At 38.7% G+C, this 16,515-nt stretch overlaps 1 protein-coding gene across 5 annotated transcripts in view; it reads right to left on the bottom strand.

Annotated features, from left to right (window-relative positions):
- ZSWIM6 (zinc finger SWIM-type containing 6) overlaps positions 1–16,515 on the bottom strand; it is a 109,646-nt gene that overhangs the window by 56,458 nt on the left and 36,673 nt on the right. The window contains exon 1 of one of the 5 annotated variants that reach the window (XM_032674986.1): positions 14,036–14,178. The exons of the other annotated variants lie outside the window; for them this stretch is intronic. The gene's annotated coding sequence lies outside the window, so the exon portion shown is untranslated. Of the gene's footprint in view, positions 1–14,035; positions 14,179–16,515 lie in introns of those variants that run through there. 5 annotated transcript variants of the gene reach the window in all.

Below are 16,515 nucleotides of genomic sequence, written 5' to 3'. Positions count from 1 at the left end.
ACCAGTCTTCAGAGGGTCAGTGCAAAGCCATTTGTTAATAGCTTTAGAGGAGGAATTCACTCCTAGTACGGCAGGGAGAAGCTGACATCCTTTCTGCAGGAAGCAGGCAGTGGAAACTCCTCCAATAGCCTGAGGTATCTATCTCTACAAGTGAAACCATTTCAGCTTTTACCACAACTTTGGATTTTCATCACATTTGCAGGGAGAAACTATGATTACTTGCTACAGCACAAGTATCAAGATCACAAATGGGAAAGTCACTGCAAATGAATGAGAGCAACAAAACCGAACAATTTCTACTCTTTTCACATTCTTTATTGCTGCTACCACGTCCTTTGCTTATGTTACACAGATTGTATCAGCTTCACTTTACTGTCTGAAGTTAGGGTTCAACCTAATTTGTAGAGTAAAGAATCATCATCAGCAGTTGTCTACGTGGCTTTTCAAAGACGAACAGAATTCAGCTAACACTGGCCACAGAACAGCACAAAGGTTCAACAGAATGCAAGAAGGAAAAACTTTTAAAATTACATCCTGCTTGACTCATTGCTTTATCATCAGAAAAAACTGCTTTCTCATACACTTGATAAGGGCTTGATCAACTTGTATTTTTAATCAGAAGTGGACAAAATCCTAAAAATGAAGACAACAGCAACCACTGATATAAACATGGGAAGAGATTTTAAAAATATGAGAAAATTACTAATTCCTGATAAGAGTGTGTCTGGATTTCCACAGTCACACTTACAGTTTGAAAAACCCAGCACAGGATGTCCGAAACACAGGAATCCTGCAGTAAAAGGTATTAGGTCATTCCAACAACAGAAAACATTTCACTGAGTAATTTAAGACTGCACTGAAACAGGTCAAATTTAGGCTATGCAATAGCACAAGCAATATAATTTTGAATCTAAACTGACCTTCCGTCAGGAAATGTTATACTTGGCCTAAAAGAGTAAACTACCACTCCCATTTCCATTACCAACTGGGGAATAAATAATTTTCTTTTGTTTAAAAGGGAGAGGGGAAAAAAGAATAAATCAATGCTGCACTTGCGCCAAATGAAAAGTGGCACAAAACCTCACAGAAAATAAGGGAGACCTTTTCTTTATGGCCATGATTCTATTCTTCCACTAGTATACTAAATATCCATGAATACTTGTGTTTTTATTGCTTCAATTTTCTAGCAAATGTTTGTGAATTACTGCAAGAGTCGGGTCATTCACTGAACTGCTATTTCATTCATAATCAAAGTGGAGGTGAAAAGAGAAAAATAGGCTTTTAAGTGTGGAAGCAACAGTCTCTACGTAGGACCTTGGGAGGAGCTCAGTTCATTTTGGACTGTAAATTTTACAAGATAAATGTTTTCAGCAACTTCTTCTAGTCACCAGGGCACTACAAAGGATTCCAGCAAAAATAATGAAGCACAACACAGTATTTCCTGACAAAGCAAGACAGAAAGCCACTAAAACCAGAGCACAAAGAGTTCCAGAATTAAAGTCTAAAACCCCACCAATATCACAAGTGAGTCACCCTTGCATGGCTGAAGCCAGCATCAGAGGAAGCATCTTTTTTTCTAGCTCTCCAGAGCCAACTGCAGTGGAGTCACAAACGGGGACTGGAATCCCCAAAAAAACTACTGTAATAACAATAAGAGTCATTAAAAAAAAGGTCAGCACAGGTCACTTGTATTACACGCCAAAATATCCTTGATAACACTGGCGTGCAGCCCAAACCCACACAAGTAGACATAACTGTATGAAATCAGGTTCTTGTGCTTCACAATTTTTCCCTACTGTTGCTAAGGTAGATCCTACCCCACTTCTCAACAATTTCAATTATTACTCCATAAAATCAAATCAATATGCAGCAGCCCTGGCTAGTACACCCCATCAAAACTGGGTGATAAGACTTGACATACTAGTACTTCTCCATACAGACACGCACCACCTTTTTCCAGACAGGGACGAAGAATAGGCTTCATGTAAGACAAACGGATTTCCAAAGGGAGAGACAATTTTCAGTGTAAGTTGCTCGTACATCTGTTCACATCCATAAAACAGAAATACCTGTCAGTTCAAAATAAAAAACTAGGTATGTTCCTTGGCATTTCTGATGTCTGGGAGCTGCATGCACAGCAAGCACTTGGAAGCTTGAGTAGGGGCGCGCGGGTGGGGAAGCCCAATGTACATTCGTCTACTAAGCCAATTCAGAGCACTTGGCTGCTCCTCAAGCAACATAGGTAAGACCAGTATGCAATTTTAATGAGGTAAAGAGAAGCCCACCCCCTTCTCTAAAGCCATACACTAATTCTCCTTGAGGAGGAGAAGCATAGCATTCTTCCTTTCAAAAGCCAACGAGTTTTGGGGAATATTCACCTCTAACCTGCAGCACTCAGAAATTTAAGAAGTTACACTTATCTGACTGTTAATAAAAGATTCTAGATAGTATGTTAGCACATAACATGCTATTCAAGCCTCTATTAACATACATAGGGTTGAACAATAAAATGCAACAGAAGATTATTTTTTTCTTTTTTTCTTCCATGCCTCACACTCACAAAATCAAAACCTTCCCGACACCAGCAAGGTGATAATGAAAAGTTTGGAAAGACAAGGGGATGAAGCAAAAACAGAACTGCACAATCAAGGACACATTAAGGAAAACAATCTAAGAAAGGAGGACAAATTATACAGCAAAATACAAGCTAATTTGTCATTTATTAAGCAAGTTACTGGAATTCAGCATCCTGTAGTTCAGGTTCCAGACCAGGTTTTACAGTACATAAACTATTAGGCCTGACCCAAACAAAAAGCATGTCTATATAACATTTCTAACTTTCACTGACAAGCCAAGAAGCACCTTGCAACTACCTTTTGACAGAGGAAAAGGAAATAATTACACCACCACCACAATTTATTTCACTTTTATAATGCAATGTAGGGAGACACAGAAACAAGGCAAAAGAAGACAAAAAACTCAAGGATGGCAAGTGTCTCTACCAGTGAGCCAAGGAACAAGTTGCTTTCATGAGACCCCTGCTTTTTCTTGCAGTTTACTTTTCCTGGGCTTCAGCTTCTGCTAACTTGTCTATACCACAAATATTAGCATCTGTGATAAGCTGGTAGGTGGTGTACCTCCGGAGGTGTGGTTAATGCCTTGTTTTGTTAGTTTTGGTTGACTACTACAGTAGTCAAGAGTTATGCTTGCTGATGACCATGAAACCCAACCCACAAGACACTGTAGGTACACTGCTGACTAATTTTGTGATTCAATGTTTGTTAATTTTACTTATCTCAAACCAGACACACTCTTGTAGGAGTGCTAAATCTCCTTTTTGATGCAGTTCTCATGTCTACCTTTTGCAGTAATGAAAGGTTCTCTTGCTTATGCTCTTACCTTTTATCATAACCTACCTAAATATAATTGGGAAGGGGAAAAAAGGAAGACCATTTCAAGTTCTTGAAGAAAATCATGTGTATTTGAAGTCTGAAACAGATGCAAGTAAAGATGGAGGGTGTCAAAAAGCTGAACAGGAAACATGTCTCTAACATTAGTTGTTGATACTACTACTCATGGTTAAAAATTGTTTTCTGCCTTAGATAAAGTAAGACTAAATTCAGTGATGCACAGTACAGGACTGTCATCTGCCTAAGGCTGTACCATCCCACTGCATTTACATAGCAAGACACCAATAACATTTTCAGTGTTGCTCAAGATACTCAGTTTGAGAGACATTTTAGTATTTAAAGTAGTTCTGTGCCACAATAAGACAAACATAAGTAGAAGAGAGTTAAATTCAGTATCCAGCCTCTCTTACGACGACAGAGAACTATAACCTGAAAACTTGCCCTTTAAGTTTTAAGTATGTCAGTATTCCAGGTCTCAGCAAAATAAACTGAAATACTTTGAAGTCAGGGCCCTTACATAAAAGAAGAGAGATTTATTTTCTTCATACTTTAAATGGTTTAAAAGAAATTTAAATTATTTAGAAAGAATGCTCTCTGCCTTGTCCCCTGCAACAACATCCCCACCCCTTTCTGCAGATTTCCCCTGCTCTATCTCAGTAGTGTAATTTGAAGGAAGACAACTGGGTACTTTGTCAGAGCTGTCCATATTTTAAAATTATGATGCCCAAAGTCCATACATACCCTCTTCAGACAAATTGGAAGGAAAAGAACTGTTTAACTAGCACTATGCTTCCAGAAAGTCAATTATGATTTAGATTATCTACTGAGACGTGGTTCAAACAGGTCATTCACTATACCAGGGGAAATCAAACAGACTACGTAGCAAGGGTTACCATTCCCTACATATGGCTTTTCCTGTTTACTTAGTAAAACAGGAGGCTTCCTCCTCTGATAAGGAGTGAGCCAGATATCAGGAGATACAAGCAACTTCCTTAGAAATCTGTCTTTCCTCTCTGCAGTCTAAATCTCTGGATGAGAGTGTGGCACACCATACTTGGATGTATCTCCTGCCTTTCTTATTCTCCAAGCAAGTCTTAACATTTCAGATTCACAGACTTAGCTTGGTCCTAACTAGCAATGTTGATGTTTTAAGGTTAAGTGGGGTCCGTTTCCTACACAAATATTTGAACATCAGACCAACTGTTTTCAAAATACTTTAAAAACACATAATGACGTCAGCAACGAACCTGGAATATCCAGCTTGCAGGGTATGCAGCAAGGAAATCCTGTTTCTTATGAAGAAAACTCCTATATCTGAGCTCTCACAAAACAACGCCTGTAAAATGTGCAGTGCTAGTTGAATCTCCCAATCTGCGATCTACATTAATCGGATCAAAAAGCATTCTCATATATTTTGAAAGAGTGATGAGGGAAATCATTGCTCACCTTTTCAGTGTCAATTCTTATGTATGCCTTTTTTTATTTTTAGTTCATCTGCTGGTTGCACACATGAAAAGAAGTAGAAAACAAGACATCTACTACCTCTGATGAGACACTTAAATCTATCACCATCTCATCCCTGCAACAGGCACTTGACATGCCCACTTGTCCCTTTGCTGAACAATTCCTCAGTTTGAATACAAACAGCTGAGCATCTGTGCTGGTTTTGGCAGGGGTAGAGTTCATTTTCTCCATAGCAGGTAGCATGGACTACTCTTTTGGATTTGCACTGGAAACAATGCTGATAATACAGAGATGTTTAAGCTGTTGCTGATCAGTGCTTACACAGAGTCAGAGCCTTTTCTGCTCCTCACTCCACCCGACCAGCAAGGAGGCTGAGGGTGCACAAGGAGCTGGGAGGGGACACAGCTGGGACAGCTGATCCCAACTGACCACAGGGATATCCCATCCCATATGGTGTCATGCTCAGCATATAAAGAGGTTGGAAGAAGGAAGGAGGAGACATTTGGAGTGATGACGTTTTTCTTCCCAAGTCACTGTTACAGCGCGATGGGGCCCTGCTTTCCTGAAGACAGCTGAACACCTGCCTGCCACAGGAAGCAGTGAATGATTTCCTTATTTTCCTTCGCTTGGCTTTTGCTTTACCTAAACTGTCTGTACCTCAATCCACAAGTTTTCTCACTTTTAGTCTTCTGATTCTCTCCCCCATCTCACTGCAGGCAAACGAGCAGTTGGCTATGTGGGACTTAGTTGCCAGCTGGGGCTAAACCACGACAGCATCCCTCTTTATGAGTTTACCCCTAAGAGTTCAGAAATGTTGCTCCCTTAAAAGCACATCTCAGCACATCCTGCTGGTTTGGGCTGCTGGAACACTCTACCCCTCCCTGATCCCCTTTGGTTGCTCATGGACTATCGAGCTGAAATTAGCTATTCATTACATGTGAAGGAGTCCCACACAGAGCAGCACCCTGCTGCAAAAGACTCCTATTTCACAGGGCAATTTCACAACTACAGCATCTGCTTCCTTACTAATATGTATATTTAATGCCACTGCATAATGTGCAGAATTATATGCTGTTTAATGGAGTTTGTTCAGATATTATGTGCTCTTAAGTAGCATTATTGCCTTTGAAAAACACTGTACTTTTTACAGGCTGCCTCCCCGGTGTTCCTTGTAACAGAGCCCCAAACAAATAAGCAGCTCATAGACTATTCTAGACCAAAAGACCCAAGGACTCAGGGTGAGGCAAGCTTCTGGCCTCCACTACTAATTTAGTTCTTTTCCTAGGTCTCTCTCCCCAGTCTATACTCTTACACTGTTTTGATATGAATTGAATTGGAAAGAGAATCATATCTTTACAACTGGTGGGACACATGCTCCAGGCTACTCTGGCCACCAGAAATGTGAGTACTCATATTACAGCAGTAGCTTTTGCAACAGACTTTATTCTTTCTTCTAGAAGATGGTCACAGTACTAGCACTAAGTTCTACCACATGCAGTTATAAATCATGTTGTTGACATAGCACACCACCTCAGAGGAAAAAAAAAAAATAAATCAAAAGTTTCAAGCTAGAATGTTTTGGAGTCAAGTGTGGGACCAGCACATGTATGTCACATGCTTCATGCCCTTCAGGAAAAACTTCAATATGCTCCTATGCCAAATGTCATCTTAAGACAGTCCCAACAATCCTCTCCTACACCTCATTCAGGGAAAACTGATTATGAACACAGTTATTTCAGGTGGCAAAATGATTGTGCATCTACTCGAGAAGGCAGCAAGCACTAACATCTATGGTTGCCACCTCAGATTTTGACTTGAATTACATATTTCCAAAGAAGCGTAAGCACAGGAAATTAATCTGATCTGCATAACTGAAGTGATGCCCTCTGAGAAACACTGTTTTAAATCTGATTTGGAGTAAATGACAATCTGCTCTCTGTTGGAGGGAGAACGTAAATTCAAAGCAAAGGAGATTCTGATATATATAGTTAAAACAAGCTTTATCTCAACTAAGCACTCACGGTTATGCAGGCAGACATTTGCTCTAGAATTAGTTTTCAGACTGTTTTGACGTTAGGAATATTTGGGAGCTATAACTACACTTAAGTATCCCCACAGGCTGCTTTAGGATATTAGGAACAAAATTCTAACTAATCCATTCTCCTTGTTCTACGCTACAAATGAATTTACAAATGAGCAAGGAGTGGCAGACAGCCCTTACTGGCCAGATAGAGTCTCAATCTAGTTTTGTCTTTTCTGTTATGAGCACATGATACTCAAATACCCCACTGTTTCAATATGACAGGATGCCTAAGGCTTTCCTAACCTTCCTTTCTTTATTTAGGAAGTAGACAGCCTTCATTTGTAAGGACAAAAAGGACTCAGGTGGACTGGGCCTTTCTGCTCACCCAATACACACATGAAGGCTCCTCTGATGAGCAATTCAAACTCTGCCCTGAGAATTTTGTAAAGCAGAGCATCACCCCATTGCCTGAGAGCATAAAGGTATCAGCAGGCTTAAACAGGCTGCTGTCTGCTCTACATTGCTGATCAAGAGTATGGATTGCAGAGAAGACTGTACCAGGGCGGAACTGCAGAACGGAACACAGTCTGAATACCAAAATCATGAAGCAGAACCAAGACTCTGTTAAAAGAAATTAATTTATATAATTTTTTTAAATTCATCTACACAAAATTCATCAAGTAGAAAATGGATCTGTTATATTCTGGCTTAGGAAATGTAATATGATTTTAAAGTATTCCTGCCAGCAATAAAACTGGTTAGAAAAAGAATTTATTTTCTTTTTAAGAGTAAGTATGTCATTGTTTGGATAATTGGTTTTGAAGGATGATGGCTGCTCTTTACGTGAGAGGGCAATGGAAATTACAAACCTTCTAGACCATGAAAAACAAGACAGCTGAAGAAAACACCATTTAAGGCAGGATAATACTTCATTTCTGAAAAAATGCTGAATAGAAAAAAAAAGAAATTGTCCAGTTGTCCAGGATATTACGAGACATAACCTTCATATTTTCTCTTCAGTCTGTCTTCCAAATAAGTGAATGCTGGAAAAGCCATGGCATTATTTCTATTTCAGGTGAATTCCTGGGATTTTGTTTTTCATCTACTGTCCCTACAACCTTAGTGTTTACCACATTTTGACAGGAAATTTTTCTATGACCTCATTTTCACAGTCAAACAAAGTGTTTCTGATGACATTTGCAGGATCTATTGCTCTAGTGAAATGGTGGTTTATTAAGAAATTATTACTTTTAAAATGTTCTACCATCTGACCAAATACTACTTGTAGTTATTCTTTCAGAGTTAATAGTGAAATCGGCAATAAACTGAACTGAAAACTAACTATCTAACCAATTTTTTTCCTTGTGTAATTATTTGTTAAGCAAGTAAAAAAGCCTTAACGAAGAGAGAACAACATTATTTTGGATTTAGAGCTCCTGGCCTGGAGTTCTCCAGTAAGAAAACATCTTTCTTGAAAGCAAAGAAAACTTTCCTTCTTGCTCTTCTTTCAGGGTAACAAAGACACAGAAAATAACTGCAGTCTCACTAAGTACCTATCCTTCCAATAACCTTATGAATTTGTTTTGCTTTGTTGTCCTCAGAACTCAAAAGACTCCCCTGTAAGGAAGCCTCTCATTCCATCACTTGGATGCTTCACACCACTAGTCTACTCTTTGACCACTTCAAAGGGCAGAGAAAAACTTCCAACACACCAGAGGCAGTTTGCTAATGTTTGCAGCACTAGAGTATTATTTATATTCATAATCTACAAAAATTGTCTGCACAGGGCAGGGAGGGTGCAATATAGATATTCTCCCTTTATCATGGATTGAACAGTGTTGTGTTGAGGGATGACAGTGAAAAGGCATGGTAGGACAGCAGAGTGGGCAGGACAGCAGAGTGGGCTATGCCACGTCAAGGCTGACAGTTATCCTGGAGGAGTGCCCCTATGAATCCCAGCCTCTCCGAGCCCCAGATGGGCATCAAGTGGCAGCTGCCAAAAACTGATTCCTATCTGCTGCGCTCTGACAAGCAGAGGTTCATATGGAAAAAGTTTGCAGGGCAAACTGACCCATCTCAGACAAAGGTTGTCTTAACACCAACAGAAGGTGAATTGCAAACAAAGGGAGGAAAAGAGCCCATGCTGTTGCTCATGGAGGAGTGAGCGGCACAGCCTGGGAGTAATCTCTACTCCAAAAAGCAGTGCATGAGAAACAGGCAGTCTAGACAGGATGGGGGGTGGGGGCTGTGTGGCTTTGCCTCGGCTATTGCACAGCCCAGACTTTTCCCACATCAAAAGGAGGGGAAGGGAGGAAAAAGAGGCAGGGAACCTTGCAGGAAGACCCTAGTTTTAATAAAGCCAGAAAGCCACCATTTATTGATGATGCTTCATGTCTTGGAAGAAGTTATTTTGCTGCTTAATACCTTAAGGACTGTATTTTCCCCTAGCTGGGTCACCAAGAGCTGGATCCACTTCATTACCTCCCAGTAAGTTTTACTGTGTCTAAGTTGATGCTAATAATCTTCAGTCTATAGCCTACTTACAGAAATCAGGCAAAACCAGTAAGCTGACTCTTTTAATGCACCATGGTAAACAGTTACTCAACAGATTAAAAATATAAAAAGAACAGCAGAGTACTCTGAGCATCCACACCCTGCATATTTTTCTTCCTTCAAAGTTCTCCAGTCATATAACAGCTAGCCAAATGTACCAAGTCTCAAACTTTCAAGTAGGACGATGGAACAGAGTAAGGGTGAGGAAAGGACCCATTGAAAAATTTAAGTCTTCATGAAAACAGAAATTATTTGAAATATAGTATTTAACCGTTGTTTAAAATATGCATCACTAAGTTTGGAACAGCTCAGCGAACTTAGAACACAAGCACATCTGTTTACGTGTAACTAAATACAGTGTGACAGCAGTTTGGATCACCTATCAGAAAGAATCAACTACAAGTTTCAATGTACTTCAATACATACAATACATTATTTGTATTCTATGTAATAGTCTATTTGTTTTTTCAAGCCAGTGCAGTGTTAACACTTCTAAAGTCTTTCATATGTACTAAATCTAAGGTACCTAGCAAAATGCAGCATATTCCAGTTGGATGTTTCCCAAACCATGTCACTCAACTTTTTAAGTATTCCTGCCATCTGGCTACTAGGCTTTGTTTACCAAAACACTAGCTGTGTACACATTTCTACAGCAGCTGTAGTAAAAAAAAAAAAAAAAAAGTAATGTGATTTAGTAATTCACATTAAAAAATAGAAAACTCTAAAACTATTTTATCAAACCAGTTACCATTATACCAGAAAAATTAAATATATCTAGCTTTGTGTTTTGCTGTCTTTTCCATTTCAGTGCTTTAATGTTCTTCACCAACTCATTTCCCACTGACACTATCACAGGAAAGAAGTAACAGTGACTAAAGAATACGCCAAGAGCAAAGTAAGTCATATTGCTTGTATTATGTCTAATTCCCTTCTGGATAAGCACTGGTGCTACAGAAATATGAACGGCACAGGAAATGCTGTTATTGTAGTACCTCCGGTCATTCTTAGGGTACAGAGCAAATCGTAGAGCCCTCTCAAAGAGACCCCAAAACTATGCTGTTCAGAGGCTGAAAGGTCCGATGAATTCCAGGGGCTCTTCCCAGTGTCCAACCCACACTCAACAAAATAAATATTTCAGTTATGACTAACCCGAAACAATGCACAATGAAAGCTGTGGAAGTCCTGGGAGCAGTGGAAATATTTAAATTGGAAAAGAGTCTGTGGGGTTTTTTCCTATTCCTAATTACAGTACATTGTATTAATCAGGCTTGGAAACCACAAACTCAAGGCTCTTTGTGACTGAGTTGTCATGGCAGCACAAAACACCCTTAAGGCCAAACAGGTGAAGAAGCATTTTCAGAAGATTAATGTGTAGATATCTTATAGGTGTATGGCATGTAGAGGAATTCAATCTCTTTAAAAAAAAAAAAAAAAAAAAGGCTGTGGTCTCAGACAGCAGATAAGCTTTGACTGCATAAAAGCCAATGATAGCATACTTGCAGCAGCTTTTTGGGTTTTTTCCCAAGTTCCGCTGTGCTTTAAACATCACGTAAAGCTCCATCCAGACACTTATTAGTCGTTTCAGTACTCACATAACCAAATAAAATAGAATCTAGCGGTTGCTTAAGACATGCACAACCAGAACTGAAATACTTGCACAAATTTAAAGCAAAAGCATATGTGTCTGTGTGCAAGAAAATATTGTCTGACAGCAATCTGGATCAACTACCAGACTCAACTGCAAACTTAGTAAGCTATGGGATAATTAAAAAGTGTTGTTCATACTTATGTCAATAAGTCGAGTTATGTGCTGTTGGCTGTTTTCCACAAGCAACTCTGCCTGGTTTGGTACATGCATACACATTCCTTGTGGCAGTCACAGCTTGTTTTTACATCTGAATGAACATCTCAGACTGATCAAGCACTTTACCGCCCAGAACAGCTCTGCAGGGTGATCTTGCAAGACACTGCAGTAGAAAAGAAAGATCTCTTTGTTCTCTTCCAGAGAACAGAATTTTGTGACCTAAAATTTGTTCACAGGTTGATGTTTCAAAAAGAATTCAGTATTTTTTGAAGCAATAATTAGACTTTTACTTCAGTTTCTCCTCTCTCTTGAGTCAGATAAACTTAAGTCTCTATAAGAAGTGATATGTTTCAATCCACACAAGTATAGCATCTGGCCAAGTTTTAGCCTGATCGGACTTAAGTGCTTTGTACAAAATTTCAGGCCACAAGAACAGCTTCTTCTTCTTAGGAATCAAAACAAAAAGAACCATAAACCATAAGCAATCAAAAAATCTAACACAACCTAATTTTATGAGAAGATCATGTAATATGCATAGAAATCAGTGAGTCTATCAAAGTAAAATACCTTCATGAATGGATCCTGAAGTGTCAGAAAAGTTATCATTAGGGGTTATATATGAACCCTCTACTAAGCCAAGAGAAAAAGCAAACAGGTAAGTATCTTCTCTTTTTTCCATCTTATACAAAACAGCTTTCAGAAGATCTTAAAAAAAAAACCCCACAATGAAAAAACTTAAGGAATCACATTAACTTTCCTCAAATATTTGCATACCATGCTCTGCTTTTCATCCCTAAGATAAAATAAAACCTAACATAAAAGATTCAAGCAACCAAATATTAATGAACAGAGATTTTATGATACTGCTCAGCTGCTGAGTATTTGAAAATGACGAGTGCTACCTTCTCACATTTATCTGAGAAACTTATATCAGGATTGTGCTGTAGATAGATATACAGAAGAACATGCCAGGTAAATCTCTGGTCAGGTAAGTAATAGGAAAAAACAGCAAATATTTAAAGGACATACTTCAATTTCTGAAGTTGGAAGAAATTCAATAATTAGATACTCCTTTTTTTACACCAATCAATGTTAGCAAAGAGAAAATATGGGTAAGCAAAAATAGCCAAGCAATAAAACAAGAACAGCAACACCAGAATACTATTCATATCCTAAAGAAAAAGCTTACACTGTGATGCTTCCTTCAGAAACATATCACCCTTTCAAGAGATTAATTTCAGTTGTTACAAGCACATCTGATAGAGAAGAATGTTATTCGAGTACCAAATTTAGTTTATCTTCTTTTTGCATAGAGGTAGAAAAGAATGCATTATCTTGTATAAAGACATTTATTTTTGATATTGCCTTGTATCTTCCACCTTGACCTTTTCTGTATTTCTTTTCTCTGGTATATCTGACAATGATAGAGTTATCACTGATGCAACCAGTGTTTTTCCTGTTCATACAGGATAGACTTAATCACAGTTCCAGTCTCAATGAAATCGCTAGTAGTCAGGAAATATTTATATTTAGTTTTTAAATCTGACCTTCAAGGTGCATACAGCCACCTAAATACTTATACGAAAGGTTTCAAGAGTGCTGATAGTTTTATTTCTTTTCTCCCCTCTTTCTCTCTCACTCTGCAGTTCCGTGGCAAGAAAGAAATACCCTTTTAATCCTCCCCTCAGCTTCTGACTCACATCTAACTTTTTCCAGTGCTAAGTAATACCAGCTGGGGTAGCTGTGGGTGAAAACATATTCACTTGCCCTGGGTTCTAGGAGCTGAAGTCTGTAGCTGAATTTGCACAGGTTTTCTGGATTCCCTCAGCATCTCTGCAATGATGCACATAAATCTGAATTCAAATTTAGCAGAAGACAATATTTAATGCTGTTCAAAAGCGAGGAGGGAGAATTGTTTTGAAATTCTCCCTGAAAGGCAGCCTGTTGTATTAGAACAAAGCAGCTTATTTCGATCATTTCTTTGTTTGACAAGTTTGGCCTGGTTAGAAAGGTCATTTATGCCTCAAAGCATCAAATTAACATTTGAGGAAATGAATTTTAAAAATGGCTATTTGCTTCTGCTCTCTAAATTGCTAATGATTTTTTCTTTAACAAAAAATACATAGCCAGACACCAAAACGAAAAAGAGCCTTTTCCTCAGGCAAATCAGGCATTGATTTTACATTCCTGTCAGCACAAGCTGACTATATCTTAATTAAACCTCACAAACAAAGCAGGTAATTCAAATGGTGTCAAACAAAAATAATCTTTAACTGCTGAAGAAATACTCTTTGGCATATCATATACAACTTTCTCCCTCCCCTCCGCAGAGACAAGCTCCAGTATTCACAATGTGAAATCCCCAGTGACAGAAACAGCTTCCAAGCATGCTTTGCACTGACTTGCCATCATTAACACAATACTGCTCATCTTGATAGTCTTGATTTTAATAAACTACATCATTATTCATAACTAATACAATTATTTATATAATAAATAAGTGTTGGGTTTTTAAAAGTAATAAACAAAGCCTATGTGCTTTTAAACTAGATAACCATAACTGTTTGGGACCAGACTCTCTAATACCAGGCCTTCTACCTCCAAAAGCACCTGTGGTTTTCATCAACTCTTTATAAGTACCACCAGCTAAACTAAGAATTGCATTTCTCTGAAAACCTTACAAGCTAACAAGCCATTCACAAAACTGCAAATATTCATCACAAAAAATCATGCTGAACTCAAATTATTCCAATCAGGTACAGTTCGAGCAAAAGCTCATACCTGGTCATTTGCTCCCTCCAGCTCTTCAAAATCTATTGGGCTGCATTGCATTCGTTTCCCCCTCCCAGTAGATGGGAGTAGATGTTGTCCCAGGACAACAAACTGCAGATAATGTTCCCTGCTACATAGTGGTCTTGCTGGGTAAAGAGACTGTAATTTTAGGCTGTAATTCCCAAGCAATAGTAGCACCAGCTCAACTCCAGCAGCCTGCACAACAGCAACTGGCAAAGCCAGTGCCAACTAAGTTGTATCAAAGAGGTGAGACAGCAGGAGGAGACCAAAGTAGCACACACACAAGATGTTTAGATTGGCAAGCGCTCTGGGAAACTTTTCCTGCTTGCCAAAGAGTATCACTCAGAATTTACCGGGAATTGGGTTTTCATGCTCCATTCAAGGAGAAATTTCTATTTAAGAAAAACAAGTCACATTCACCATAAAAACAAAAAAATATCCACCTCCTCTCTGTTCTTTCACAGAACTTTTTGAGACTCAGGATGCCCCATAGCTCAAATACCCCATTGCCAAATGTAACAATTCACTTCCAGCCAGGGCAAGACTCACAGAAATGAAGACACTTCACAATGCTGCTCACCTAACAGCCAGATAGTATACACTCTGGGACAGTAATCTGTAGCAGCAAAAGCATTGCCTGTATGTTGCTAGGCACTGGTTCACATTTAAAAAATGTAAATTGGTAGTACAAAACACAGCTGTTGTTTTGAAGGCAACAAAAAAATTTCATACAACAGATCCTTATGCAGGCAAGCAAAGGCAAAAATTTCTTCATGTTCCCACCTGTCAACGTAAAGAGTATCTCTCATTACTTTTTGCCAAAACAGGGAAAAGAACAGCACTGAGCAAAGAAGCCTGCATAGATTTGCTTATAAAATGCTGCTTTGTCATTTTCCTGTGATTGTTATTTGTGTTATTTGTTGAAATATGAATGCACGGAAGAGTGAGTATTATTACAGAGCTACCCATAGAAGTTGTTTCTGAACACACAGGAATTATTTTTTTTGTGCCATTATCAGCACAAACCCCCAGATACTGTACTTTACATTACCCATTTTTCAGCTAATAGGTTTTTAATAAACTTTTATTAAAACCACTGTAGTTTAATATCAGACAGGCAGGAACAAAACTTGTGAATATTTTTCCTTATTATTTTTAATTCCAGTTAGCTTTACAACAATATGTCGATTGTAAGGATCTGTGCAGCAACTGTCACTTCAAACAGCATAACTGAACTTCAAGAGGAAGTTTCCAAGATGTCCCGAAGCTGAAACCAAGACCTTACTCTTCCAGTCTGCTCCTACAGATACAACAAATCTCAAAGCAGTAGAGGAATGCAGACAACACTGTATCTCAATGTACTATTACAGTATCTCTGTGACTTAAGTACCACACTATTAAAAGAATTTGCCAGCTAGCACCAAGCAGCTCTGTGAATACACTTCAAGGCTAGAACAAGGTTATACCATGTTTCTTGGTATGTAATCATTGATACTTGAGCCATCAGAAGCCATTAACAAGAAAGAGGACACAAATCTCTTAACTAAATTCTTTTTAACTGCACAGGATCTCGGTTTTTCTACCTCTGGGCCTCCTGTTACCACAGGCCAGCGACATCCAAACCACACCAATTGTTGTCTTGCTTTTGGTATGCTCACAAAAGATAGACTCAGCAAAATAAGCTATGCCGTTTACATACAGAAGGTAATAAAATGCAGCTTATATTTTACTGAGTAAGGTAAAAAAGTGGAATATGGTCAAATAAAAATTCCAATTAAAAAGGTACAAAATTCAAAACAAGATTTGAATCAAAAGATACGAGAGTTCAATGTTAACAAACTTACTACAGGGACTGAAAAGACATTTTAACAAAAGTTTAAGAAAATGCTCCATTTACTCATATAGCCACAGTCCCCTGCAGACAGTTATTTTGCTGTTATTTGAGTCATTAGAGAAAAATGTACATAATATGACAGTCAAGCCAGCCACCTTCATCAAGTCTACATTGCGCCACAGTGTTCTCTGAGCCACGCACTGCATTTGCCATGGGGTTCCCAGACACATTAACATTCAGTTCCTCCTTGTTCCTGCTCAGTTGAGACTCCTGCAATGTCCCAGGATCTCCTGGCAAAGGGCACCAATTATACTGTCACAATGGCTCACATCCTGGTGTAGGGACAATATGGGATGCTGGGCAGACAGATCTGAAGCAAAAGCTGCCAAGTGTCTGCGGAAAGAGAAATGGAAAAGGAAATGATATGCAGCAAATGGGATGAGACTGAAAAGTTGTTTATTTGTCACCACTACAATGTCCAAATCCTGTCAAGGAAACCATCAAGAAGAGATTTTCATCCTCCTGATTCACCACACCAGAGAGGAGAGGGGAAAAAAAACCCACCAAAAAACCCACCAAAACCAACATCAAACAACTAACAAACCCATTCTGATATTTTAAAGCTTAAGAGGGG

This window comes from Chiroxiphia lanceolata, chromosome Z (genome assembly GCF_009829145.1).
Source record: "Chiroxiphia lanceolata isolate bChiLan1 chromosome Z, bChiLan1.pri, whole genome shotgun sequence".
Classification (NCBI taxonomy): domain Eukaryota; kingdom Metazoa; phylum Chordata; class Aves; order Passeriformes; family Pipridae; genus Chiroxiphia; species Chiroxiphia lanceolata.
Note: the sequence above shows the minus strand (reverse complement) of the source record. Positions and strands in the feature narration are given on the sequence as shown.